The sequence below is a fragment of the Eretmochelys imbricata genome, chromosome 6 (genome assembly GCF_965152235.1).
Source record: "Eretmochelys imbricata isolate rEreImb1 chromosome 6, rEreImb1.hap1, whole genome shotgun sequence".
NCBI lineage: Eukaryota > Metazoa > Chordata > Testudines > Cheloniidae > Eretmochelys > Eretmochelys imbricata.
Window position 1 is genome coordinate 6,520,159 of NC_135577.1, and position 25,711 is coordinate 6,545,869.

At 49.3% G+C, this 25,711-nt stretch overlaps 1 protein-coding gene and 1 pseudogene across 1 annotated transcript in view; one reads left to right on the forward strand and one right to left on the reverse strand.

Annotated features, from left to right (window-relative positions):
• LOC144266036 (uncharacterized) overlaps positions 1–25,711 on the reverse strand; it is a 293,194-nt gene that overhangs the window by 141,965 nt on the left and 125,518 nt on the right. The gene's annotated exons all lie outside the window — the stretch shown is intronic.
• Positions 17,682–25,711, forward strand: part of LOC144267015 (integrin alpha-D-like) — a 32,863-nt pseudogene continuing 24,833 nt past the window's right edge.

Consider the following 25,711-nt stretch of genomic DNA (forward strand, 5'->3'; position numbering starts at 1 on the left):
TTCATTGTTCTAAGATCCAAGGGTTTGGGTCTGTGGTCACCTATGCAAATTGGTGAGGATTTTTACCAAACCTTCCCCAGGAAGTGGGGTGCAAGGGTTGGGAGGATTTTGGGGGGAAAGACGTGTCTAAACTACATTTTCTCAGGAACCCAGATAAAGTTTGGTGGTGGCAGTGGAAGTCCAAGGGTAAAATAGTTTGTACCTTGGGGAAGTTTTAACCTAAGTTGGTAAAAGTAAGCTTAGGGAGTTTTCATGCAGGTCCTCACATCTGTACCCTAGAGTTCAGAGTGGGGAAGGAACCTTGACAGTTCCCCAGAAGCATAGCATAAGTTTGAAACACAGACAGTATAGAGCCAATATTCATCACTTCAACTACCAAAATGATACACACATATAGACAGCATAATCGTAACCAGCAAACCATAACCTTGTCTTAGACACCTTATTTGACCCCCTTTATACAAGATTTGGTGCCACTACAGGACCTTGGTTGCAACAATGATCTATACGGTCCCAGTTCAAGTCAATAACATCACAGCGATAAATCAATCCCCGATAGATCGATTGCTACCCGCTGATCCGGCGGGTAGTGTAGACCTGCCCTAAGTATATTTTGACACGTGATGTTAATAATTTGTGTTTGAATAGTTATAAAGCTTGAGCTTTTTAAAATCAACGCCTGTTGTCATTACAGAATTAGGTTTTGATCCCCACAGTAATTTTCCACAACTGAAAATTTAAATCAATAAAAATTAAAACAAAACAAAAAAAACGGTTAGAAATAAACATCAGTACTGTCTGTGGAAGTTATTTAAAAAAAATAGCATTCTGCCAAGCCTATTTATAACCTTTGAAACCGCAAATTGTCAACTTCACATGTCAAAATGTACAAAGTAATTATCCTGCAAGCCGCCCCAGGGACACTGGCATGGCCACAAGTTTTCTACGCAGTAAGGTGGGACTCTAGTAAGCTCACCAGGAGCACCGTTCGTTCTTTGTCTAGGGGCACATTTGGATTGTTATCACCAGAAACGTTGTGCCATTGGCTGGATGCCTGTGCGGTGAGACTGATGGTTGCTGACAATTACGGCTAAAAATCTCATCGTCCAAAGCCTACTTAAAACGCGGTCTGAGCGGGCAACAAAAATGACCCCCAAAACCACCAGCCCCTCTCTGTGTATTTCTGTGTTCTGTTAGGGAATGACAGATTCTCCGAGCTGCCTGTTCTCCTACCCTGCTGAGCAACAAACAAATACGTTTGGGGACTAGAAGAGATGTTCAGTGGTGAACAGGGGTGAGGCCGCTAGCAAACGCTGTGCCCTTCCTCTAGTTATCTTACACCTCTGGCCGCTTTCCCCACACCTGTGGCCACAGCCCTTCTGTCTTGCCAGGTAACACAGGAGCCTCACCCACCATGAGCTCCCACAACCAGCACCTCCCAGGAGCCTCAACACAGGAAGGAGCCTTCCCCCAGCGTCCGCTCCCAGCAGCCTCTGCCTCTCCCATATTGCTCCTTACCCCTCCCTACTGGAGAGCCATGGGCCCAGCTCACTTCCTGGTGCTGAGAGGAGCTGCCGCGGTTCGGCAGGCTGAGCAGGGCCCGGCGTGCTGCTGTCAGAGTGCTCCCAGCGATGGATCGTCCGTGGTAGTTACAAGTTCACTGCATGTGTGGCTGCCCATGCTCATGTCTGGCAGAGGGATATAAAACCCCAATACGTTCAATCTTTTCACGGGCAACAGGCAAGGCAGGACAATAACCGGGCAGGCCAATTAAAAATCATCCAGGTGGCAACACTACGTGGGACCCTCCGCATCCACATCCTGATGCCCCTTGCTAAGCTTGAAACATCACACTCCGAGCGTCCCTGGCAGGGCTGGGAGCCAGGACTCCTGGCTTCTAACCCTTCTGTGGACGGGAGTGGGGTCTAGTGGTTAGAGCAGGAGGCACTGGACTTCTGGTTCTACTCCTGTATCTGGGGGAGAGAAAGGTCTAGTGGATTACAGCAGAGGGGGCTGAATCTCACTGAGGCACTGTTTGCATTTTGGGAGAATAATCTTCTCTTTATACTGTGAACTCTTTTGAGGAGGGAGAGACTGTGAATCTGTGCAGCACCAGGCGCAACGGGAGCCCTGATCTCAGTTGGGGCCTTGAGGTGCTTCTGGGTTACTTCCAATAAAACCAAGCTCTCAGAGTCATTCGCCTGCCTTGTCTGAAGTCTCAGGTCACTTCAAACTGTCTCTAAATACTGTGTGTGTGTGTTTGTGGGAGTGAAAGGGGCTATGCTGTCACTATGTGCTTCCACACCACACAAGGAAATGAAATCACGTTTAAAACTGATTGAAAAGGGCAAAATCAATGTCTCTGTCCTGCAGGTTTAGCCTGTGGAACTCCCTGCCACATGTGGTAATGAGGCTGTGACAGAATACGCTCTTGTATTCACACCCTACATCATAGGTGCCTACTTCCCCTCTGCCCAGTGGGTGCTCGACCCCGCCTCGCCCCTGGACCCGCCCCTGCACCACCCTTGTCCCACCTCCATTCCACCCCCTTCCCTCAAATCCCCGTCCCTGCCCTGCTTTTTCTCCGCTTCCTCCCCTGAGCACGCCACGTCCCCGCTGCGCCCCCGTCTCTCCTGGAAAGCCCTAAGCACCATCAAACAGCTGTTAGGTGGCTGCAGGGGGAGGAGCGGTGACATGGTGCACTAGCGGGGGAGAGAAGGAGGCAAGGAGTGGGGAGGTTGGCTGCTGGTGGGTGCACAGCACCCGCTAAATTTTCCCCATGGGTGCTCAAGCCCCGGAGCACCCACGGAGTCGGCGCCTATGCCCTATGTACTACTTTAATAATCTTTGTACATAGTATGCCTTGTGAGGCATAATTTGAAAACTCATAAGTTGTTGGTCAGTATCGTCCTGACAAAATGTGTGTCAACATTGTCTGGAAAGTTCTATAAGAGTTCCCCGTTTGATGTTATTAACCCATGTTCCCAACCCCACAGCCCTACTGAGGCAGAAGTTGGCAAACAGGTGTGTCCTCCGGAAAGGAATGTGTGCTTGCCTGAATTTGCATTTAAGCAGTAAACAGTCATCAAGCAGGGACGGAAACAAAGGAAGCTCAAACAGATGAGGAAAAGCCAGCAGGGAACATCCTTCCACATAGACTCTGTGTGCCCTAGTGCCCAGCTGCAAATGTTTTTCAACCATAGGACTGAAACTATAGAAAGGAAGGACAAACACCCCAAACCCCTCCCTGCCCATGGCATTCACTACACCTGAAGAGAGGAAGGGAGTATTCACTGGACACAGAGGAAGGGGGCCTGACCTACACAGTTTGGTCAGGAAGGCTGCTGAAAGCATGTGGTGAGACACTTTGCTTGAATCTGATACAGTTTGTTAAGTTAGGCACTAGTAAACGTTTCATCTTTTATTTTCTTTGTAACTATTCCTGACTTTTATGCCTCATTTCTTGGACTCCCTTAAAATCTCTCTCTGTGTAGTTAATAAACTTGTTTTATCGAATCCAGTGTGTTTGAATTGAAGTGCCTGTTTGATACACTCTGTTTGGGGTGACAAGATGTGTGCATAGCATAATCTTTAAGAAATAATGGATTTAATATAATTTGTAGGGTCCAGGAGAGGGCCTAGCAGTACAGGACATACATTTCTGGGGGAAAGCTAAGACTGGGGGTGTGTTGGAGTCACTCTGCTATATAACCCAGGCTGGTGAGAGCCTGATGTAACCCAGGTGTGGCTGGCAGGCTGCTGTTACGCACAGACACTCAGGGTGTGACTTGAATGCTCTTAGGTTCTTTGTGGGCGGCCCAGGTGGGAGCTCTTTCAGCAAGGCTTTGTGAGGCACTCAAGGCTACAGGGCAGGGGTGACACACCTGCTCATTAGCCTGGATTGTACCCTGGTTTGTCACAGATGCATAAACAGGAATCTCAAGCAGGAGTAAAGGGGTTCTATTCCCTCTGTGTTTGGCACTGGTGCAACTGCTGTTGGAATGCTGTGTCCAGTTCTGGTGCCGAAAGTTCAAGAAAGTTGTTGCTAACTTGGAGAGGGTTCAGGGAAGAGCCAAGAGAATGATTAGAAAACATGCCTCATACTGATCGACTCAAACTGATCAATATAGTTACCTTAACAAAGAGAAAATTAAGTAGCCACTTCGTTACAATCTATAAGTATCTACTTAGGGAACAAATATTTAATAATGGGCTCTTCAGCCTAGCAGAGAAAAGTCTAAAACGATCCAATAGCTGTAAGTTGAAGCTAGACAAATTCAGACCGTAAATAAGGAGTAAATTTTAACAGTGTGAGAACATAAGAATTGCCATATTAGGTCAGACCAAAGGTCCATCTACCCCAGTATCCTGTCCTCCGACAGTGGCCAATGCCAGGTGCTCCAGAGGGAATGAACAGAACAGGGAATCATCAAGTAATCCATCCCCTGCGCCCATTCCCAGAATCTGATAAACAGAGGCTCGGGACACCATCTCTGCCCATCCTGGCTAATAGCCATTGATGGACCTATCCTCCATGAATTTATCTAGGTCTTTTTTGAACCCTGTTATAGTCTTGGCCTTCACAACATCCTCTGGCAGAGTTCCACCGGTTGACTGTGCGTTGTGTGAAAAAATACTTCCTTTTGTTTGTTTTAAACCTCCTGCCTATTAATTTCATTTGGTGATTCCCTAGTTCTTGTGTTATGAGACAGAGTAAATAACACTTCCTTACCTACTTTCTCTACAGCAGTCATGTTTTTTATAGACCTCTATCATATTACCCCTTAGTCATCTCTTTTCCAAGCTGAAAAGTCCCGGTGTTATTAATCTCTCCTCATATCTCTCCTCGCCTACTGGAGGAACAAACCAGGGGCCGTTCTCCTCTTGACCTGCTGCTTATAAACTGGGAAGAATTGGTAGGGGAAGTAGAAGTGGGTGGCAACCTGGGGAGCAGTGACCATGAGATGGTTGAGTTCAGGATCCTCACAAAAAGAAGAAAGGAGAGTAGCAAAATACGGACCCTGGACTTCAGAAAAGCAGAATTTGACTCCCTCAGGTAACTGATGGGCAGGATCCCCTGGGAGGCTAATATGAGGGGGAAAGGAGTCCAGGCAAGCTATCTGTATTTTAAAGAAGCCTTATTGAGGGCACAGAGACAAACCATCCCAATGTGCAGAAAGAATAGCAAATATGGCAGGCGACCAGCTTGGCTTAACAGTGAAATCTTTGGTGAGCTTAAACACAAAAAGGAAGCTTACAAGAAGTGGAAACTTGGACAGATGACTAGGGAGGAGTATAAAAATATTGCTAGTGCATGCAGGGTGCGGGGGGTAATCAGGAAAGTCAAAGCACAACTGGAGTTGCAGCTTGCAAGGGATGTGAAGGGTAACAAGAAGGGTTTCTAAAGGTATGTTAGCAACAAAAAGAAGGTTAGGGAAAGAGTGGGACCCTTAATGAATGGGGGAGGCAACCTAGTGACAGATGATTTGGAAAAAGCTGAAGGGTAAGAACCTTTATGTATGCAGTAACATAAAATCCCTCCTGGCCAGAGGTACAGAATCACTTTACCTGTAAAGGGTTAAGAATCTCAAATAAACTGGTTGGCACCTGACCAAAAGGACCAATAAGGAAAGAAGATACTTTCAAATCTGTGGGGAGAGGTTTGGTTTGTGCTCTCTTTGTTTGTTCCCTCTCTGGACAGAGAGAGAGAGAGAGACCAAGCAGGTAGACCATCTCCTGAAAAGATACCTGAAATGATACATATAAAACTACAGAAATTGTAAGTAAAGGCAAGGAAATGCATTAGATTATCTTTTGTTTTAGCTTGTGAATTTTCTCTATGCTAAGAGGGAGTTTTATTCCTGTTTTTTGTAACTTTGAAGCTGAGCCTAGAGGGGAATCCTCTGTGTTTTAAAACTTTTTATTTACCCTGTAAAGTTACCTTCCATCCTGATTTTACAGGTGTGATTCTTTTACTTTTTTTAAAAATAAAATTCTTCTTTTAAGAACCTGATTGATTTTCAGTGTCCTAAAAAACCGGGGGTTTGGTCTGTGCTCACTTTGTAACCAACTGGTTAGTATATTATTCTCAAGCCTCCCCAGGAAAGGGGGTGAAGAGGCCTCGGGGAATATTTTGGGGAAACAGGGACTCCAAGTGGCCCTTTCCCTGAATTTTTGCCTAAATCACTTGCTGGTGGCAGCAATACTGTCCAAGGACAAGGAAAGGATTTGTGCCTTGGGGAAGTTTTAACCTAAGCTGGTAGAAATAAGCTTGGGGGTCTTTCATGCAGGTCCCCACATCTGTACCCCAGAGTTCAGAGTGGGGAGGGAACCCTGACATGGTGCCAGCTCCAATCTGGCCCTGGTCAGTGGGACTGGCTGACTCAGGGGGGCAGGGAATGGGATACGGGGCTTAGTGAGTGAATCTCATTTGCTGTGTTCATTAGGTCTAGAGTGAAATGAGTTGGGTCTCAACCCAGATAGGAATAGACAGGTGTGCGCTTGATCACAGTCCCCACAAAATTGGGGATCAGGGAGAGCAGGGGCCTTGAATCCCTGAGACATTTCTGCCTCCTCAGCTTCCCCCAGGGTTAGTGACCGAGGTATATACCCTACACGCCTGTGAGCCCCTGTGCACCTCAGGCCCCAGCCTCCTGCCCAACTGCCACAGAACCACCAAAACACAACATGCCCAACTGCCACAGAACCTCCAGATGCCAACATTCCACCCAACTGCCACAGAACCCTCAGACCCCAACGTTTCACCCAACTGAGATGAAATCTTCAGACCTCAATGTTCTGCCCAACTGCCCGGGAACCCTCAGACCCCAATAGTCCATCTTAAATGGGCCATGTATCATGGTAGCTGGACCTTTAAATCCTGTTCCAGTCCAGGTGCACCCTTGTTTGGTGTAAGGAGGAGGGTGGGCTGCCCCTGGGAGCTACAAATAAGAGAAAGACCAAAAGTAAGTGACAGTCTGTTGCATGTCCACACTGTACTCCTTGTGTCGGCAGAGCGCATCCACATTAGCAGCCCTTCATTGATAAAGTCGAGGACCACCAACACCAGCACCACTTGCCTGGAGAAGAGCGAAGAGTGATCCTGAGCGACAACATCTGCTCTGGTTCCGTGTTCCTCCTGCTCAAGCTACATTGGGGCAGAAGAAGTGGACCCCATGGATTGCCTGGTGACTGGTTCCAGTGGTCAGCAGCTGCTGTCCGTCTTCTGCTTGCCTCTGCCATCAGGACCTGCAAGTATAAAACCCATAGTGTTGCCAAGGATAGTTGGGAGCCAGGCTTCATGCCCGTATGGTTAAACCACGGAGGTGTTTGTTGTCTGTTTATCTTTTCCCCGGGGTTTCCCTACTTTCTGTACACTTCCCTTCATAAATCATGGTTTGTTTTGCACCTTAATCTGGATTAACTCTTTACTTACTCAAGGCAGCAGGGGAGTGTCTAACTTTCCAGGTGATTAGATACTGGAAGCTGGGCCCAAAGTGACAATCTTCTAGGCACCTGTTGCTATAATATTCTCAGTGCAATAGCCTGAGGCTCAGGTGTCTTTCCATCCTCTGCTGTCCCAGCTGCCATCAGTCTTTAGAAACCGGTGCCCTAAGCCCCTACAAATAAAAGTAAGACAATCAGTTTTCAATGTGACTGTTGTCCCTGCCAAGCCTTTCTCACTTGGGGACAAATCCTACACTCCGTATTCAGGCAAAAATCCTACTGGTTTCTGAGGAGCTTTGCCATGATCTTGCTAAAGTGGCCTAGAGAATAAAAGGTCATTGAAAAAAAAACTAATTGCAACAGGGCTACAGGCAACTGTGATTGATTAGAGCCGGATGTTTTTTTCTTGATGCAGCTCTGGTTGGTGAACCGTGGAGAGGGAGATCTAATCTACGAATAAAAAAAGAGAAAAATGAAAGCAAATGTTAAGTTTCATTTTACTTCCCGGATGGGGCAGGGTTTCCCAGAATTAAGAGCTGTTCATCAGAACAGTGACACCATAAACAAACACAGATTTTTGGACTTGCTTGTAAAGAGACAGGCCAAAGCCTGGAGTGCCCCTAGATGTATTAGACACAGCCCCAAGGGCAGAGGCCCACAAATGCAATTATCCAGCCCAAGGTTATGCTTCCTGGGACGCTCAGGGTGTTTTCTGTGGGCTCTGAGTCATCAGGGCTATGCAGGGTTCATTTGTAGACAGTAACCACACAGTAACAAACCTTTCCTTCAGAATACCCAGGGGCTTGTATTGAGATTTAAAATCCAAATGTCCCCTATAGTACACATACCTCACACTTGCCTTTGTACCTTTTCAATATCAAACACCCCTCCACTGATCACACCAAATAAACTGCATTTCTCTCAGTCAAAACTGAGATATTTGCCCAAGTGTGGTTTCCCTGCTGTAATCAACCACCTCCCATTAGTCCTCCTGTATCCATGCCCCTTCATTCCTTCATACGCTTAACCCAGCACAATCCCGCGCAGGCCTGCGTGCATGGCTAGATGGCCTTGTTGAGATGTGATCAGCAAACACTGCCCCAAGCAGAGAGCAATGAATTGGTGTCCAAGAGGGACAGGTGTGATTAGGAAGAAATGGCTGTCTCCTCTCAAGTTGCAGTGTGGGAGGTTTAGGTTGGATATTAGGAAAAACTTTTTCACTAGGAGGGTGGTGAAACACTGGAATGCGTTACCTAGGGAGGTGGTGGAATCTCCTTCCTTAGATATTTTTAAGGTCAGGCTTGACAAAGCCCTGGCTGGGATGATTTAGTTGGGGATTGGTCCTGCTTTGAGCAGGGGGTTGGACTAGATGACCTCCTGAGGTCCCTTCCAACCCTGATATTCTATGATTCTATGATTCTCTCTCCCCATAACTTCCAGAAATGCAAATGTTCCTGGCTCATCTGTTGGATCAGTGAATGGGGGGTTTGCAGGAGTGGACTCCAGAACAACAAAAAGCTTCCCAAATAGCAGACCTAGATATCAGCATAGGGTATGACTGGAAAATCATTGGCAAACACAGCCATCTTGGAAGACAGCTTTTACTGTAGTATGGGGAGGGGATGCTGTCTGCTCATGGCCGGAAAACTCCCATCTCCTATGCAATGTTTTGTAAGATCAAATTGGAGTTGGTGTGAAAACCATCCTGACAGAAAGGTGCTATGTCAATATGTAGATACCGAAGACTGTATCAATGGTAATTTGTTAAATTATTTCCTTTCTGAGAGGGGAGGGTTTTGTTACAGGTTGGATAAACCCTAATTCAACCTGCCCTTTGTTCAGGATACATGTCAGAAACAAATCATCAAGCATTGCTTTATGCAATGGCTAGCGGAAACCATAGGAGCTGCTGCTCCAGTGTTACCGGATTTGCCCGTTACTTTGGGGTATGCTCATTTATTGGGGTTGGGAATTCTATCAATATACTGGTGGTGTCACTTGTGTTCTCATACGGAGCTCTACTTCTCCCTGCTGCAAGTCCCCTCCCATTGGAGCTGTCCTGCAGGACTTAGGTTCCCCAGCGCTGGGTTCTTCCCGCCCCAGAATCAGATGAGCACACACACACACATTAACAGAACGCATCTGAGAGGACCGCGTTGATCAACACTCCCAAGCTGACCCCTTATATGTCCCTGGACTCATTACGCTGGTTTGAGCAGCACTTCCAAGCTGCCACCTTCAGATGCTCTAATTCAGCATGTCCCTATCCCCACTTTTACAGGATAATTGTTCTCGCCGGCTGCTGCAGCCTGGCTGTAAGGGAGCAGGGCCGGCTGACCGCTGTGTCTGGGAGGGGAGGAGCAGGGCAGCCCCCCACCCGGCAGGCGACTCGGAGTGGACTCTTGGCTTGGCTGAGAGCTAGCAGGGAGAGCGGGAGTCCTCCTCTCTGGCCCCAGCCCCAGGGCAGCCTGCCTGCTGCTCAAGTCAAACTGTACAAAGTTTGAGCTCCTGTCGCTGTGACAAGATTGGAGTTGGCCATTTAATGCCTCGTTTATAAATCGCTGGCGCAGTTGACAGCGTCTGCCAGTCTATTTTTAAAACCTCAGGTTGTTCTAAACTTAGATCTGCGCCCATTGGTATTAACGCACAGCGCTTCCCCAGCAGCTCCTCAGATCTCCCCTGCCCGCTGCTTGCTCTGCGGTGCATTCCCTCGGCCGAGGGGACCCCATTGTCCTCATCAGCCCTCTCACATACACACAGCAATCGCCCCCGGGGAGCTGCTTGCCAGCAGAGATGAGACCTGCGCGGGAATAGAGAGAGAATAGAGAGGCAAGGGGCAACCAAACCAGGGCTTTGCAATGTGTTTTCCTGCCAGTTGAAACCGATCTGGGTGCTGCAGTGGCATTTGCCGCTTGCTCCCCTGGGGCCAAGTCATTTCACCTCCCACCTGGGGACATTCACAGGTTCTTAATTACTCTACAGGGAAGGATCTCCATACACGTGCGCACACCCCAACCGACCAATGTATCCCGTGCCCAGCCCCACCGCAGAGCCCTGCACCCCCAGCAGAGCCCGCACCCCAACCCTCTGTCCCAGCCCTGAGCCCCTCCACACCCCAAACCCCTCATCTCCAGCCCTACCCCAGAGCCAGAGTCCTCACATCTAACCCGTACAAGGCAGGTGTGTGTGTGTGGAGGGGGGGGCAGGACTTGGACCCCTTCTGGGCACCACCAAAAATTATACAAACCTGCCACCGCTGGCTGTTTGATTCCCGCTGTGTTCAGGGAAACAGGACTTTCCATGTTTATTGTACACAAACAGGATAGTGTCAAAGAAATACCTGACTCCATCATCAATTTAGCCTTCTAACAGAAAAAATCTCCATGACCTCGAATACTGACTAACCACTCAATGCAAAAGGGATAACACCATGGGTGGTGGGTGGAGCTAGCTTTGGGGAGGCTAGCCCCTGTCTCTGCCTCATCCATCTCCCCCCACCACAAACGGAACCCCGGGACCCCTCCCCCCAACCATGGCCAGAGCCAGAATCCCCCCACCCAGACATGCCCTGAGTGACCTCCCATCAGCCGGAGGAGCCCTGGGCTGGCTGAAGCCCTGAGTATGCTGCACCTGCCTAGAGGAGCCGCAGGCCAGGCACAGCCATGCCGCACCTTCCCTCCCATCCCCAGACCCAACCACAAGGCTGGCCCTGCAGACAAGAATTGGAGATAGTAACAGCATCTCTAGTTCCCCCTTTTTTTTTAACTGACCAACTCTCCTGTCTGCTTTCCTCTGGACCAGAGTGAATGGGCATCAGCTGGCTCTGTAGCAGGGGGTGGTGGCTGTTTATATATGGATTGAGCCATCTTCTAGGACACTGCTGGTGAGCGACTAGGCCAATCCTCGATCAGCAAATCCGATCGCAGATGTCACATAAAAATCCACCTCCTGTGGGTGCCATGCACCCTTTTCGAACCCTACGCTTTTCTTGTAATGTCTGGATACACTGACTATAGAAGTGTTTGAAAGCCTGTGTAATAGTTTGCTGCCAGAATCATCTGTCCCGAGCTATCATTTCCAGATCATTGGGAGATATGCTGTATGACTTCACGTTGGCCTTTAAGACATCTTTACAGCACTTATACTGACCGCCAATGGAGCATTTTCCACAAACAACCCGGCAGTAGAAGACCATCTTCGGTATCCACGTGTCATCCATTTTCATAACATGACCAATCCAGCGAAACTGTTTGTTCCTAAGCATTGCTTCCGTGCCCATGATACCACACAGCGTAAGGGCCTCCATGTTTCGAATTCTGTCCCACCAGTTCACATGGGCGATCTTCCTGAGGCAGCGCACATGGAGCTGATCAAGTTTTGAAATGTGGCGGCGATATATGGTCCATGACTCCGATCCATACAACAGGACAGTCAGGACAACTGCTGACTGTCCAACTGCCTGACAAACGACCTTCCTATGAAGTTTAACACCAGGGCCATTCCATAGGCGTTTAGTCAATCTTCCAGAGGCATTGCTGGCTTTGGCTAGTCGAGCCGTTACAACGTCATCAGTGTTTATACCGGAGGAGAGTACACTTCCAAGATAGCAGAACTTGTTAACAGCCTTAAGAACAGTATCAGCAGCAGTGATCACTGGGGTGCTGGGCTCTTTCCAAACAGACTGAGATATAATTCTGCAGAAAAAGACCTGGGGATTACAGTGGATGAGAAGCTGGATATGAGTCAGCAGTGTGCCCTTGTTGCCAAGAAGGCCAATGGCATATCGGGCTGTATTAGGGGGAGCATTGCCAGCAGATCGAGGGAAGTGATTATTCCCCTCTCTTTGGCAATGGTGAGGCCACACCTAGAGTATTGCATCCAGTTTTGGGCCCCCCACTAGAGAAAGGATGTGGACAAATTGGAGAGAGTCCAGCAGAGGGAAATGAAAATGATTAGGGGGCTGGGGCACATGACTTACGAGGAGAGGCAGAGGGAACTGGGTTTATTTAGTCTGCAGAAGAGAAAAGTGAGGGGGGATTTGATAGCAGCCTTCAACTACCTGAAGGGGGGTTCCGAAGAGGATGGAGCTCAGCTGTTCTCAGTGGTGGCAGATGACAGAACAAGGAGCAATTGCCTCAAGTTGGAGTGGGGGAGGTCTAGGTTGGATATTAGGAAATATTATTTCACTAGGAGGGTGGTGAAGCACTGGAAGGGGTTACCTAGGGAGGTGGTGGAATCTCCATCCTAGGAGGTTTTTAAGGCCCAGCTTGACAAAGCCCTGGCTGGGATGATTTAGTTGGTGTTGGTCCTTGTTTGAGAAGGGATTGGACTAGATGACCTCCTGAGGTCCCTTCCAACCCTAATCTTCTATGGTTCTATAATCTCAGTCTTCTTGAGGCTCACAGTGAGTCCAAAACGGTGAGCAGCGGTAGCAAAATGATCAAAAAGTTTCTGAGGGGTAGCCGTGTTCATCTGTATCAGGAGACCTTCTTGTCAACTGTTGAGATTGGGCCACATCCACCCTTACTGAATTAGCCTCTTTAGCACTGACCCCCCCCCCCACTTGGTAAGGCAACTCCCATCTTTTCATGTGCTGTATATTTATACCTGCCTACTGTATTCTTCACTCCATTCATCTGATGAAGTGGGTTTTAGCCCACGAAAGTTAATGCACAAATACATTTGTTAGTCTCTTAGGTGCCAGAAGGACTCCTCGTTGTTTTTGCAAAAAGTTTCTGTGTATCCTCGACTGAATGAGCCAACAATGCACAGTCATCAGCAAAGAGGAGGTCACGGATGGTTGCAGTGAACACTTTGGTGCGAGCCTGAAGTCTTCGGAGGTTGAAGACGCTGCCATCAGTTTGAAACAGAATGGGTATGCCCAACTTGCAATCCTTGAAAGCAAAAGCCTCATCGAAAAGTCGATGCCGAACAGGAGAGGAGCAAGGACACATCCTTGCTTTGTACTATTTGAAATTTCAAAAGGTACCAATGTCTCTCCATTATCAAACCAGTCCTTGTGTTTGCGTGTTCGGAAACCCTGTACTTCGACAACAGTTTTATAGGTTGTTTCCTTGATGTTGATCCAGTCCTCTTCAAAAGTGACTGGCTGCTCTGGACCTTCATTGTTGATGGCTAAGGAGGCATCAAGACTGAGTTGAAACAATGCTCGTGTCTCAGGCATTTCAAGTTTACCTACATCCAACTCCTTCTGGCACACAGCAGAATGATGATGTTTTGGTGGAAAGAGGCTCAAGGAGATGACACTGCATACCATACAATGGTCAGATCAGGAGCCAGTGACTCACATTGCACAAGTCAGCTTAACATCAGAGATGTCTCTTTGTTTTGTAATGAAATGAAATCATATGCCAATGCTTAGACCGAGGGTGCATTCAAGTTGCATTGTATCTGAAGGAGGGCGCCATTTGAGTTCTCCCTTCCAATACCATGATGTCCAAGCACCTTGTGCCATGTGGTGGAGTCTTGACTAACTGTAGCATTAAAATAGCCGAGTGTATAGAGCTTGGAATTAAAAGGTAATGAAGAGATCACCAAATTCAGGCTCTCGTAGAAAGTCTCCTTGTCATTGTCTGCAGCAGGCAATGTACGTGCGTACAGACTAACAAGTACAAGGCCCTGTCCATGCTTCAGTCAGTCTAAGCTGTGCAGTCATGAAGTGAGGACTGATGGCGTGTGGCTGGGGTTCAAGCTGGGGAACTAGTAACGTCTTGATGGTGAAGCCCACTCCCGCTTGTCTTGGACACCCCTCAGGATGGCCCACACAATCATATGAATAACCTCCTCCAACCCCTGTAAACTGGACGATACCAGAGATGCGTGTTTCGCTTAATGCGGCGACATCCATGTTATAATGTGCAAGTTCTCTACCAATAATTGCTGACCTGCGTTCATGGCGACCATCGCTGTCAAGAAGTGTCCGTACATACCAGCACGCAAAGCGTAGTTTCTGTTTAGACGTTGGTTTTCTCTTATGACCGCAAAACTGGATATCAAGTTGGTTGCGACCAACTGACAGGAGTCAACAGGAACAAGGTGTGTTTAGGGATTGTTTTCTCTCCCCCTCTTCTTTCAAAGAAAGCAGTGCTGTCCCTAAATAGGGCTGCCTGTTGCTTTCCTGGGCTATGCTAGCTTTTACTTAATGCAATAAAAAACGGTTCCAAAACAAAAAAATTCATGTATTGCAAAGAAACACAACTGCTGGAGAAACATACATGACATGACACATCTGTGCTGTGTGGGAGGAGGGAAGGGTGGAGGTGGGAACGGGACAATCACAGATTTGCATATGTCCAGGTATCATATTCAGCCTTCCTGTCTGGAGTGCCCTGCAATGGGTGCTGCACTTCAGGCTGGCTAAACTGCATGGGGATGGGGTTGAGTGCAGTGGGTAGGGGTTGGAGTTTGCAGGGGTGCACAGTGAAGGTAAAGGTGATGGAGGCAGCTGGTGGCAATAAGAAACCGGATGTTGGGTAAAGCAGGTTGGAGGTAACATGGGGGCACAAGGGAAGGAGTTTTGGGACAAGGGCTGCAGCGGGGAGCGGGTGCAGATCTGCTCTGTCTGCAGCGCTATGAACGCCTGCATCGAGTCTGCTTGGCGCTCCATAATGCTTAGGAGCCACTCCGTGGTTTCTTGCCGGCGATTTGCATTCTCCTGGCGGAGCCTCCTTTCGCTCTCCCACCACTCCTGGAATTTTTGATTTTCAGCAAGGGACTGCGGCATGACTTCATTCAGAAGGTCCTCCTTGCTTCTTCGTAGCCATTTCCTGAGGCTGCGTAGCCGTTCGGCCGTTGATAACATGGACGGCTGGGATGTCAAGGTTGCATCTGCGACATTTTACAGAGGCAGCATTGTTCACACCAGACAGAGCAATGATTTGGCCAATCTTAAAGAGAAGCACAGTTCACACAATAGCACAAACTGCCTGTCCCAAGGCAAGCACACATAACCCACAAGAGCCCCGAAATGGTGAGTAACCACAATGTCAGAGGTGAAAGTAAGCCGGTTCGCCCTGGTATGGCATACCACCAAGAGCTGGTGCACCATATGGGGGCAGCCCGGCTTCTCCAGGGGGCAATTTAAAGGGCCTGGGGCTCCCAGCAGTGGCTGGAGCCCCAGGCCCTTTAAATTGCCTCCAGAGCCCCGCTGCTGGAGCCCTGGGGTAGCGGCTGCCGGGCTCCGGTGGCTATTTAAAGGGCCCAGGGCTCCCCTGCTTCTACTGCCCCGGCCCTTTAAATAGCAAGAATGCAGCTTCTGCCCTGGCCCTTATGCGGTTTGCCTGTGTGCAGCAATAGTCTCCCCGCCCGGCACGGCACAGTGGCGCGGATACGTTAGCCTGACTGGGACAAGGAGCACAGTAGCTCTGCCAAGGAACCTGTGTAAGCAGATTGCCCAGCTTCTGCATGAGACCTTTGATGAGATCACTGAGGCCAATTACTGCGATGTGAGACAGCACATCCATGCCCTATTCCGCATCTAGGCATGCACACAGCCCTAACCCTTCTTTCTGCAACCCTCCTCGCCCCAACAGCCCACACCCAACAAATCTCTTCACAAAATCAAAGCCGCTTACCGGGCGCCTCCTCTGCTATTTCCTCTTCCCCAAGCACTGGATGCTGCCACTGGCTACCTTCCTCCTGGCTTGAAAACAGCTCCTGGCTGCATGCATCTAGGGATGGCGAGTCGTCCTCTGGCTCTGGGCACCCCTCCTCCTCAGCACCCTCGCTCCCACTTTCCTCCTCATCCTGGCTCATTGCACTCTGGGCTGGAACGGCCTCTGAAGTGTCCATGGTGCTCTTCGGAATGGAGGTGGGGTCGCCCCCAAGTATCGCGTCCAGCTCTTTGTAGAACCGGCAGGTCGTGGGGGAGCACCGGAGCGGCGGTTTGCCTCCTGCACCTTGTGGTAGGCGTTCCGCAGCTCCTTCACTTTAACCCTGCACTGCACTGCGTCCCGGTCATGGCCCCTTTCAGTCATGGCCCTTGATATCTGCCCATAGGTAACGTAATTCCTATGGCTGGAGCACAGCTGGGACTGGACAGCCTCCTCTCCCCAAACGCTGATGAGGTCCAGCACCTCAGCATCGCTCCATGCCAGGAATCGCCTGGCGGGTGGAGACATGGTCACCTGGAAAGATTCGCTGAGAGCACTCCACGGAAGGGGACTTTCAAATTTCCCAGAGCTGGTTGGTCACCTGAGGCCAGGGCAGTAGAGTTCAAAGTGATGACCAGAGTGGCTAGAACAGGCATTGTGGGACGTCTCCCGGAGGTCAATCAGAGCGCAGTAATAGACCAGGGCGTCCACACTGGCACCGCAGTGCTCCAGCCCGGGTGCAGCAAGCTCTATGCCTCTTGGGCAGGTGGATTCCCAGGGCGCTCCAGCCGCGGGGTGCGAGCGCGCTACGTGCCTTGCCAGTGTGGACACCTCGGGCGTTATGGCGCCTGGGGACGATTTAATGAGCTCCAACTTGCTAGTGTAGACAAGACCTAGATCCCCTCCAGAGGAAAACTCATCAGGCTGCAGCATCCATAAAACAGGCATAGGAGGAGGCGGATGGGTGGATATTAAGACCCGGGGTGCTCCAAATTTTCAGGTGCTCCACCCTATACAGCTGAATATTCTGTGTGTGCCCAAGGACGGCCCTGAGTTTGTGAGTGTGTCTGTTTAGCTGTGTGAATGTCTCACTGCAGTTGTTTTTCTAATTGTGTATCTGTTTTCTGTCTCAGTGTAGCTGTGTGTGTCTGACCAGTTGTCTGTCTGTCTGGTTGCATGTGTGTTTGTTTCAGGATAGGTGTGTGTGTGCAGTGTTTTCCCCAAGATTTGAAACTAGGGGGGGTTGAATTTACAAAGGGCGGAGGGGGAGGGGAGGGTGGAAAATGACTAGCTGACTACTAGCATGGAGGGGAAGCAGGAGGGGAGAGTTCAGGGGGGCGGAGTTTGGCCGTTTTATTTGTTTTTCATCTGTCTCCATACAGCTGTCTGTGTGTCTGACGAGCTGAGTGTACCAGTGTCGCTGACTTTTTTCCCTGTCTTCTCCATTCTGCTCCTCCCTATAACACCCTGAGTCCCCCCTCCACCCTGACAGTTTTTCTCTCTTTTCAGCGAGCACTTCTCTTTCCTCTGCATTCTGCTGCCTCCTCTCCAGACACCGCCCTTGAACCTCACACCTCCTACAGGAGCATCCCCGTTCCATAGACAGCCCTCACCCAGCACAGGATGGACCCCTTGGCTCTGCTCCTCTACCTGTGCACAGGTAAGTGCCAGCCAGAGGGCCTGGGAAACACTGGGCTCCTCCACATGGGTGCCCAGCGAGTACCCCTCTGGCAGGGGGATGGGAGCAGCTGGACGGTCGGGACTCCTGGGTCCTATCCCTGGCTGGCTCTGGCAGAGGAGTGGGGTCGGTGGGTTACAGCAGGAGGCCTGTGCATCAGGACTCCTGGGTTCTCTCCTCAGCTCTGGGAAGGGAATGGGGCTCTCGTGACTTGTGTGGGGGAGGGCTGGTAATCAGGACTCCTGGGTTCACTTCCCTCTCTGTTCTGTTCCCCCCAGACTCTCTGGGATGGGAGTGGGTCACAGGTGCGACTCCCTTTCTCTGTGGGACGTGTGTGCTCGGTAGGATGTGGGGGGTGTGGGGGAGGCAGGTTTGTGGAGAGTCCAGCAGGTCTGTAGTGGATGCAGTGTTTGCAATGGCTCAGTCCTTGTGTAAAACCACAGTCGCTTCCCCCCGCTTCAAGGTCACATCTCTGCTGTCTGTGAGGCCTGGACCCATCAGGGAATGGAGGGGGGCAGACTTTGGGGTGGCTGAGGATGAGGGGGATGGGTTGGGAAGTGGGGAAAGACTGGGAGATGGGGCTTGAAAAGGGAGGAAGGGAAGAATGTGGGAGGCCACCTCAGCTCCTCCCCCACCCTCAGCTCCTTTGCCCCCAGACCCCACCCACCCAGCCCCATTTTGCCCCATATCTGCTCCTCCTATAGCGCTGGAGGGCCTTTACCACCTCCCAGGCCTGGAGGGGGCAACTCCAAGGGGATTCTCCTTCCCAGGCCTGGCCTTGCAGGGAGGGTGAGGGCAGAAGGGAGGAGAGCTCTGCATTAGGGGAGTTGGCTACGCTGTGCGTTAGGGATTCACTTTTGCCACTGATTGGCTGTTTGGTGTTTCTTGTGTGACAAGAGTTTGGTGGGTCTCAGCTGTGGCTCCCATGGCACAAGCTTGCCAGGCCACCCTGCACTAATTGACAGACTCGGCAGAGACCAAGATCTGCCTGGGCCAAGTTGCTACCGGTGCAATGCTGTGGCCAATCCTTGGATACATAAGCAGGGGAATCTCGGGAAGGACTAGAGAGGTTATTTTCCCTCTGTATTTGGTCCTGGTGCGACCACTGCTGGACTCCTGTGGCCAGTTCTGGAGCCCACACTTCAAGAAGGATGTTGATAAATTCGAGAGGGTTCAGAGAACAGCCATGAGAATGACTGAAACATTAGAAAACCTGCCCGATAGACTCAAGGAGCTCAATCTATCACTATTTAGATTAACGAAGTGAAGACTAAGGAGTGCTTATCTCCGTCTATAAATACCTACCTGGGGAAAAATGTTTGATGATGGACTCTTCAGTGTAGCCCAGCGGTTCTCAACTAGGGGTCCACGGCCCACAGGGTGTCCGCGAGCCCTTTCAAGGAGGCTTCTGGGCCCTGCGGCAGAAGCCCCAATCCCCGGTGCCCCACTGTGGGGCTGAAGCTGGGGGAGGCGCAATCCCTCCCCAGTCCCCGCCGCCTGGCCAGGTCAGAGGCAGGAAGCCAGAGCCCGGCAATGTGGGATAACTGCTGTTCTGGCTGGTGCATGGAGCAGGCAGCAGCAGCTGTCCTGCCTCTCCTGCTGGTGCCCTAGATTGAAGCTCCCAGCCTCCTCTGCTCCCGCAGTGGCAGCCGGTAAGAGCCCCCCAGCTCCGTGGCTGGCGGACCCCTCCGGGAACAGGGACCACAGGGGAGTCCTCCCAGCACAGTCCCTAATACCCCTCTCCTTACACCCTGAGCTATGTCCTCCCTGAATCCTGAGCTACCCCCCCTGCCCACACACAGCCCCAGCTACCCCCTCCCTTCACCCTGAGCTACCCACCCCCCTGCCCACATACGGACCCTACTTACCCTCTCCCTGCACCCTAAGCTGTTTTCAAACTTTTTGAGCTAAGCCCCCCAGCTTTGAGTTGTAATTTTTGGTTGCCCCCCCAACCCAGACAGACTGGGTGGCCTGCTGAGGTGAGTCAGAAGGTGGAGGTATCACTCCCTTCCTGGAAACTGCTATGTGGGGCTTGAACCCCACTGTCCCCTGTCCCCCCCCAAATAGAAGTCAAACTACACCTATGCCCAAGGCCCCTCTGTCCCCCTGGGCCCTGCAATTTTTATAGCATGTCGGGCCTCAGAGAGAAAAAGGTTGAAAACCCCTGGTCTAGCAGACAAAGGACTAACACAATCCAATGCCTTGGAAGTTGAAGCTCGACAAATTCAGACTGGAAATAAGGCATAACATTTTTAACAGCGAGAGTAATTAACCACTGCAACAATTTACCAAGGTTTGTGGTGGATTCCCTCGTTGGGATATAATATGTAAGATGATATATGCTATGGGGCCGAGTGTGGCTGTTGTGTGTTTGAAACCGGAGTGCATGTCCTGCATTTTGGCAACCAAAGCAAGAACTTAAAGGTCAAGCGGTCAAAACCTATTTGTAACAAACAACTTTGTTATGTCCTTGGAAAAAATGAAGAATCAGCAGATAAGGAAATAACACCAGTGGAACTGCTATAAAAATGTATAAATGCCTTGGATTGTGTCAGCCTGCCCAAAATTGTCGCTTTAAAACAAAGGGTAAAGGCCCAAAACAACAAAAACAAAAATCTAATAATATCACAAAGTAAATTATAAATAAAAGCTTCACACATTTGCAATTTATAGTCTTTCAATAATCCAAAGCCCAGTTTATGTATGGTGTGGTACTTGTAAACTCCCCGCACCTTGTAACTAAACTAAACCCCAACTAAACATCAAAATGTCTAACTACTGGGCTATGGTGTAGTATGTTTGGGGTATAAATGTAAAGTAAATAAGATCCATTTTGTAAAGCATAAAAAGTATTTATATATAGCAACACTGTGTCCAGTATCTGCCTGCTCCCCCATCCCATAAAAAGGCCCCTGCTGAGGGTCTAACACCCTGAACTGGAAATTTTAAATCAAGACTGGATCTTTCCCTAAATGTTCTAGTCTGGTTCAAACAGACATTCATTCAGAGACGCTCTCTGGCTTGTGTTACATAGGAGGTCAGACTAGATGCTCAAAGCAGTTCCTTCTGGAGTTATGGTCTGTAATTCTATGAAGGCTGCTCTGCCCCTGCTACCCTACAGAAAGTGTTCCCCGCCTCCTCTTATGAATCTGGGTCAGCAAGAGATAAATCAAGGGCTTCATTCACCTGTGCTAAATCCGTTCATGATGGTTAGTCTTCACTTGGGAGTTTCTGCTGCTATGCAAATGAATGCAGGGTACGATGCACGTAAAATGGCCCTTAAGGACTAGAGAAAAGGGAAGTTTGAAGGATCTGGGAGTCAGGACTCCTGGGCTCTATCCCCAGCTCTGAGAGGGATGTGGAGTCTGGTGCTCAGTCTCAGAAAGGTTTTGGAGTGAATTTGCTGAGGCTACAGCTAATGACAAGAGTTTACAGAGGGTATTCGAGGCTATTAACGTCAGATGGCCAAGACATTACATATCAAGACGTTCCAAGATGACATGCTCACAAGAGGACATGAAGGACCCTTGGACATGGGGAAATGTAAGTGCAGAGCCGGAGAGATATGGTACTGGCCACAAATGAACAATGATAGAGAAAAATTGTTAAAATGTGTGAAACAGGCCCCCAGTGCCAACCTAAACAGAGTAAAAGAGGCTATGTTGATAAGTGATGACCAGTTCAGGGCGTGGTCTAAAGTTGGTGTGGATCTATTTGCATACACAGGTGAAGACTATGTTTTGACACTGGATTATAATTCTCATTCACTGAAGGTTGTTTATTAGAAAATACACATCAAAACACGTTACAATGCACATGAAATCCATATTTTGCTGGCATGGAATCCCTGAAATTATTTGGCTCTGGGATGCAGCCACTTCTGGGGTGGGGCATAGGAGCTGTTTGTACAGTGATTCGCTCACCCGGCACTGAGATGTGGCCATTTGTTGGGTCTCTTTGGGAGGGCATTGGGGTATGTATGACTCTCCCTCTCTGTGCAGTATGTGTGCTTGGTAGGATGTGGGCCAGGGATGGGGTTGGTGGGCAGGAAGTGGACGTGGTTGGCACGGACCTGCTATAAGGTTACCAGAGGTTCCTCCTCCTTCCAAGTCATGTCAGCTCTGTCTGTGAGGCTGGGACCTCGCAGGGCATGGGGGAGGGCAGACTTTGTGGTGGTTGAGAATAAGGATGACAGACTTGGGGTTTTGAGGCACACTGGGAGACGAGGCCTAAGAAGGCGAAATTGGGGGAGCCTGCCCCCGCTCTCCCAGCACCCCCTTTTGTCCAGCCAGCCCCACAATTTTCCAACCTCACCCACCAGCCCCACAATTCTGCACCCGACTTTGCCCCACATTTGCTCCTCCTGCAAATCTGGAGGGTCTTTACCGCCTCCAAGCCTAAAGGGGGCAGCTCCAAGCAGCGGACTCTGTTTCCCAGGTCTGGGTTTGCAGGGATGGAGTAGGCAGGGGCAAGGGGGAGGAGAGCAGAGCCACCCTGACAGATTATTACACTCCCTACTTCTCTCCCACAATTACTCTTGGCCTTGCTTGCCCAGTGCAGAAGCCCTGATTGGCTGCCTTTCTCCAGGAGGTGGGGGATGTGGGGAAAGACAGCCATTCAAGGAGGGGTTTCCCCACTCATCCACTTCTCCCAGCCAGTCCCATCGGGGGAGCTTTGCATCAGGGGAGTTAGCTACCCTGTGTGTTTGGGGTTCAGTGTAGCCAGCCACTAGCTGTTTGGTGTTTTGTGTGTGACATGAGTTTGGAGGGTCTCAACTCTGGCTCCTGCGACACAAACTTACCAATGCAACGCTGTGACCAAAAGGGCTAATGCGTTCTCTGTGTGCATGAACAGGGGACCCTCAAGCAGGAGCAGAGTGGTTTTTTACTTCTGTACATGGCCTTGGGGTGACTGCTGCTGGAATAGTGTATCCAGTTCAGGTGCCTTTCAGGTAGAAGTCACAAAGGATGTTGATAAATTGGAGAGGGGTCAGAGAAGTGCCATGAGACTAACGAAAGGATTGGAAAACCTGCCTCACAGTGATAGACTCAAGGAGATCAGTCTAGTTAAGGAAGGTTAAGGCCTGATTTAATCCCAGTCTGAGTAGCTATGAGGAGGACAAATATTTAATACTGGTCTCTTTACTGTAGCAGATAAAGGTCTAACATGATCAAATGGCTGAAAGTTGACACTAGACAAACTAAGGCCATGTCTACAATAGCGATCTTACAGAAGCACAGCTGTATCGATGCAGCTGTGCCAATGCAAGATCACTTCTGTAGCCACTCTATGCTGACGGGCGAGAGCTCTCCGGTCAAAATAATTAAACAATCTCAACAAGCGGGAGTAGCTATATCAGTGGGAGATGCTCTTCTGCCACCATCGCATTCTGCACATTACCACTGATGCAGGCGAAACTTATGTCGCTCAGGGGTGTGGTTTTTTCATAAGTTTTGCAGACATAAGTGGTAGTGTAGACATGGCCTATGAAAATAAAGCTGACATTTTTAACAGCAAGTGTTATTCACCATTGGAACAATTTGCAAAGAGTTGTGGTGGATTTTTCATCACTGGACATTTTAAATCAAGACTGGACATTTTTCTGGAAGATCTGCTCTGGTTCAATCAGGAATAAATGCAGGGGAAGTTCTCTGGCTTGTGTTATGCAGGAGGTCAGACTAGATGATCACAGTGGTCCCTTCTGGATGTAGCCTTTTATTTTATTTAAAGTACATTTTATATTGTGGTGTGACACCATCTTGGGTTCGGCTCTGGTGGCTACAGTTTCAAGCTTAACAGAGTGAAAGTCACCTCTGTTACTTGCTTCAAACTGAGAGCCCCTAGGAACACATAGAGACCAAAGGTAATGACCATCTATAATTCACCAGTACAAGGTCTAGTCTATTTTTAAGTTTTATTAAAGTTAGTTATGATTACCCACGCATATAGAAATTCTATACAGACCTATGCACAATTTAAAAATATAGTTATACTCACATCCTTGACAATAGTGTTAGGGTCTGATGGGTCTCTCATGGCTTGATCATCAGTAGAGGGATGGTTCCTGCTGGAGTCTCCCAGAGGGAGCTCAGTTTTCTCATTCTGGGCATCCCCTTTTTATACTGTGATTCTGTCTACACCTACATTCTGCGTGTGTCCATAAAAGTGTCCACCCTCTTTTCCCTTATTGGTCTGTCTCCCCTGGAAACTTAATGAACCCCAATTTTCTATAGGCTAGGTAAGTTCCCTTTATTCTCATTAGCATTAGCGCACAAGCTGTATCCCATGGTTAAGACACATGTCTGAGACAGATGCGCCTTTATGGTATTTTTATGATCTAATATTAATCTTCTGGGTAATTTTGCACAATACTGTCACTTGGTGCCTCTTTTCCCATAATCTTATGGCACTGGATTATTTTTCAGTCACTTATGTCATCATTTCTTGTCTCCAAGGCCTAAACTAGATAAACTAAAGTCTTTCAGGCTTTAACCTACAGGTTCTTACATTTCAGCTTGTCTTAGTCATCACTAGTACTTGGTTCGGTATTTAGAGGAATTATACTTTTATAATCCTACAAATTAACTCTAGTTAATGAATATATCTATGATATAACATAATCACAATGTTGTACAATAAATGAATAATAACTAAAACCACTGGCTACATGGCCATTAGTCTATCAATCTATGAAGAATGATCTGTCCCTTCTGTCCCTACAGGAAGTACATCCGCTATGGATCAGCATCAGGAAAGCGGATGGAGATAAATCTAGGACTTCCTTCGCCAGCGCTGAATCCACTCATGATTAGGCCCTGCCAAATTCACCGTCATGAAAAACATATCACAGACTGTGAAATCTGGTCTTTTATGTGCTTTTACCTAATCCTATACAGATTTCACAGGGGAGACCAGTATTTCTCAAACTGGGGGTCCTGACCCAAAAGGGTGTTGCAGGGGAGTCACAGGGTTATTTTAGGGGGGTCACAGTAGTGCCACCCTTACTTCTGTGCTGCCTTCAGAGCTGGGGGCCAGAGAGGAACGGCTGTTGGCCAAGCACCCAGCTCTGAAGGCAGTGCCGCGCCGGCAGCAGAGCAGGAGTAAGGGTACAGTGCCATAGGCCCCCACCAATAACCTTTTGATCCCCCACTCCCACAGCTCCTTTTGCGTGAGGACCCCTCCAATTACAACACTGTGAAATTTCAGATTTAAAGAACTGAAATCATGAGATTTATGATTTTTAAAATCCTGTGACCATGAAATTGACCAAAATGGACTCTGAATTTGGTAGCGCTCTACTAATGAAATTTATATTTAAATGGGAGTGTCTGGCACTATGCAATGAATGTGGGGAATGATTTGCATAAAATAGCCCTTGAGGGCTAGACAGCTGGGAGCAGGTGGTGAGGAGCTGGGAGTCAGGAGGCCTGGGTTCTATCCCTGGCTTTGGGAGAGGAGTGGGATTTGGTGGGTTAGAGTAGCGGGCTAGAATTCAGTCCCACAGCCAGAAAGCCCCAGGCACTGGCCTGGTCTCCATCCGGGAAGCTCTAACTGGAGACTGTTTAACCCCTGCAGTGCTGGCCCCGAGCCATGGATTCAGCGTGGACGTGGAGGGACCCATCACCTTCCAGGAGGCAGCTGAGGGGTTTGGGCAGAGCGTGGTGCAGTTCGGGAATGCCAGTGCCGGGGGGTAAGGGCTGGACATGGGATCCCACGTGACTTGTGCCCAACACTGAGGGGCATGTCCGGCTGGGCTGCCTCCCCTGGGCCTCAGTCCCCTGGGTGTGTGGGGCATCCCCTGACCCCCCATACCTTTTCCCCGCAGGCTGATTGTTGGGGGCCTGCTGCAGACAGGAAACGTGAATGAAACCAGCAAAGTCTACAAGTGCAACCCTGGATCCGGACGCTGCCAGGAGATCCCCATCCAGAGTAGGGGCACCCTGTCTTGTGGGGTGCAGAAATAGGATTGGGGTGG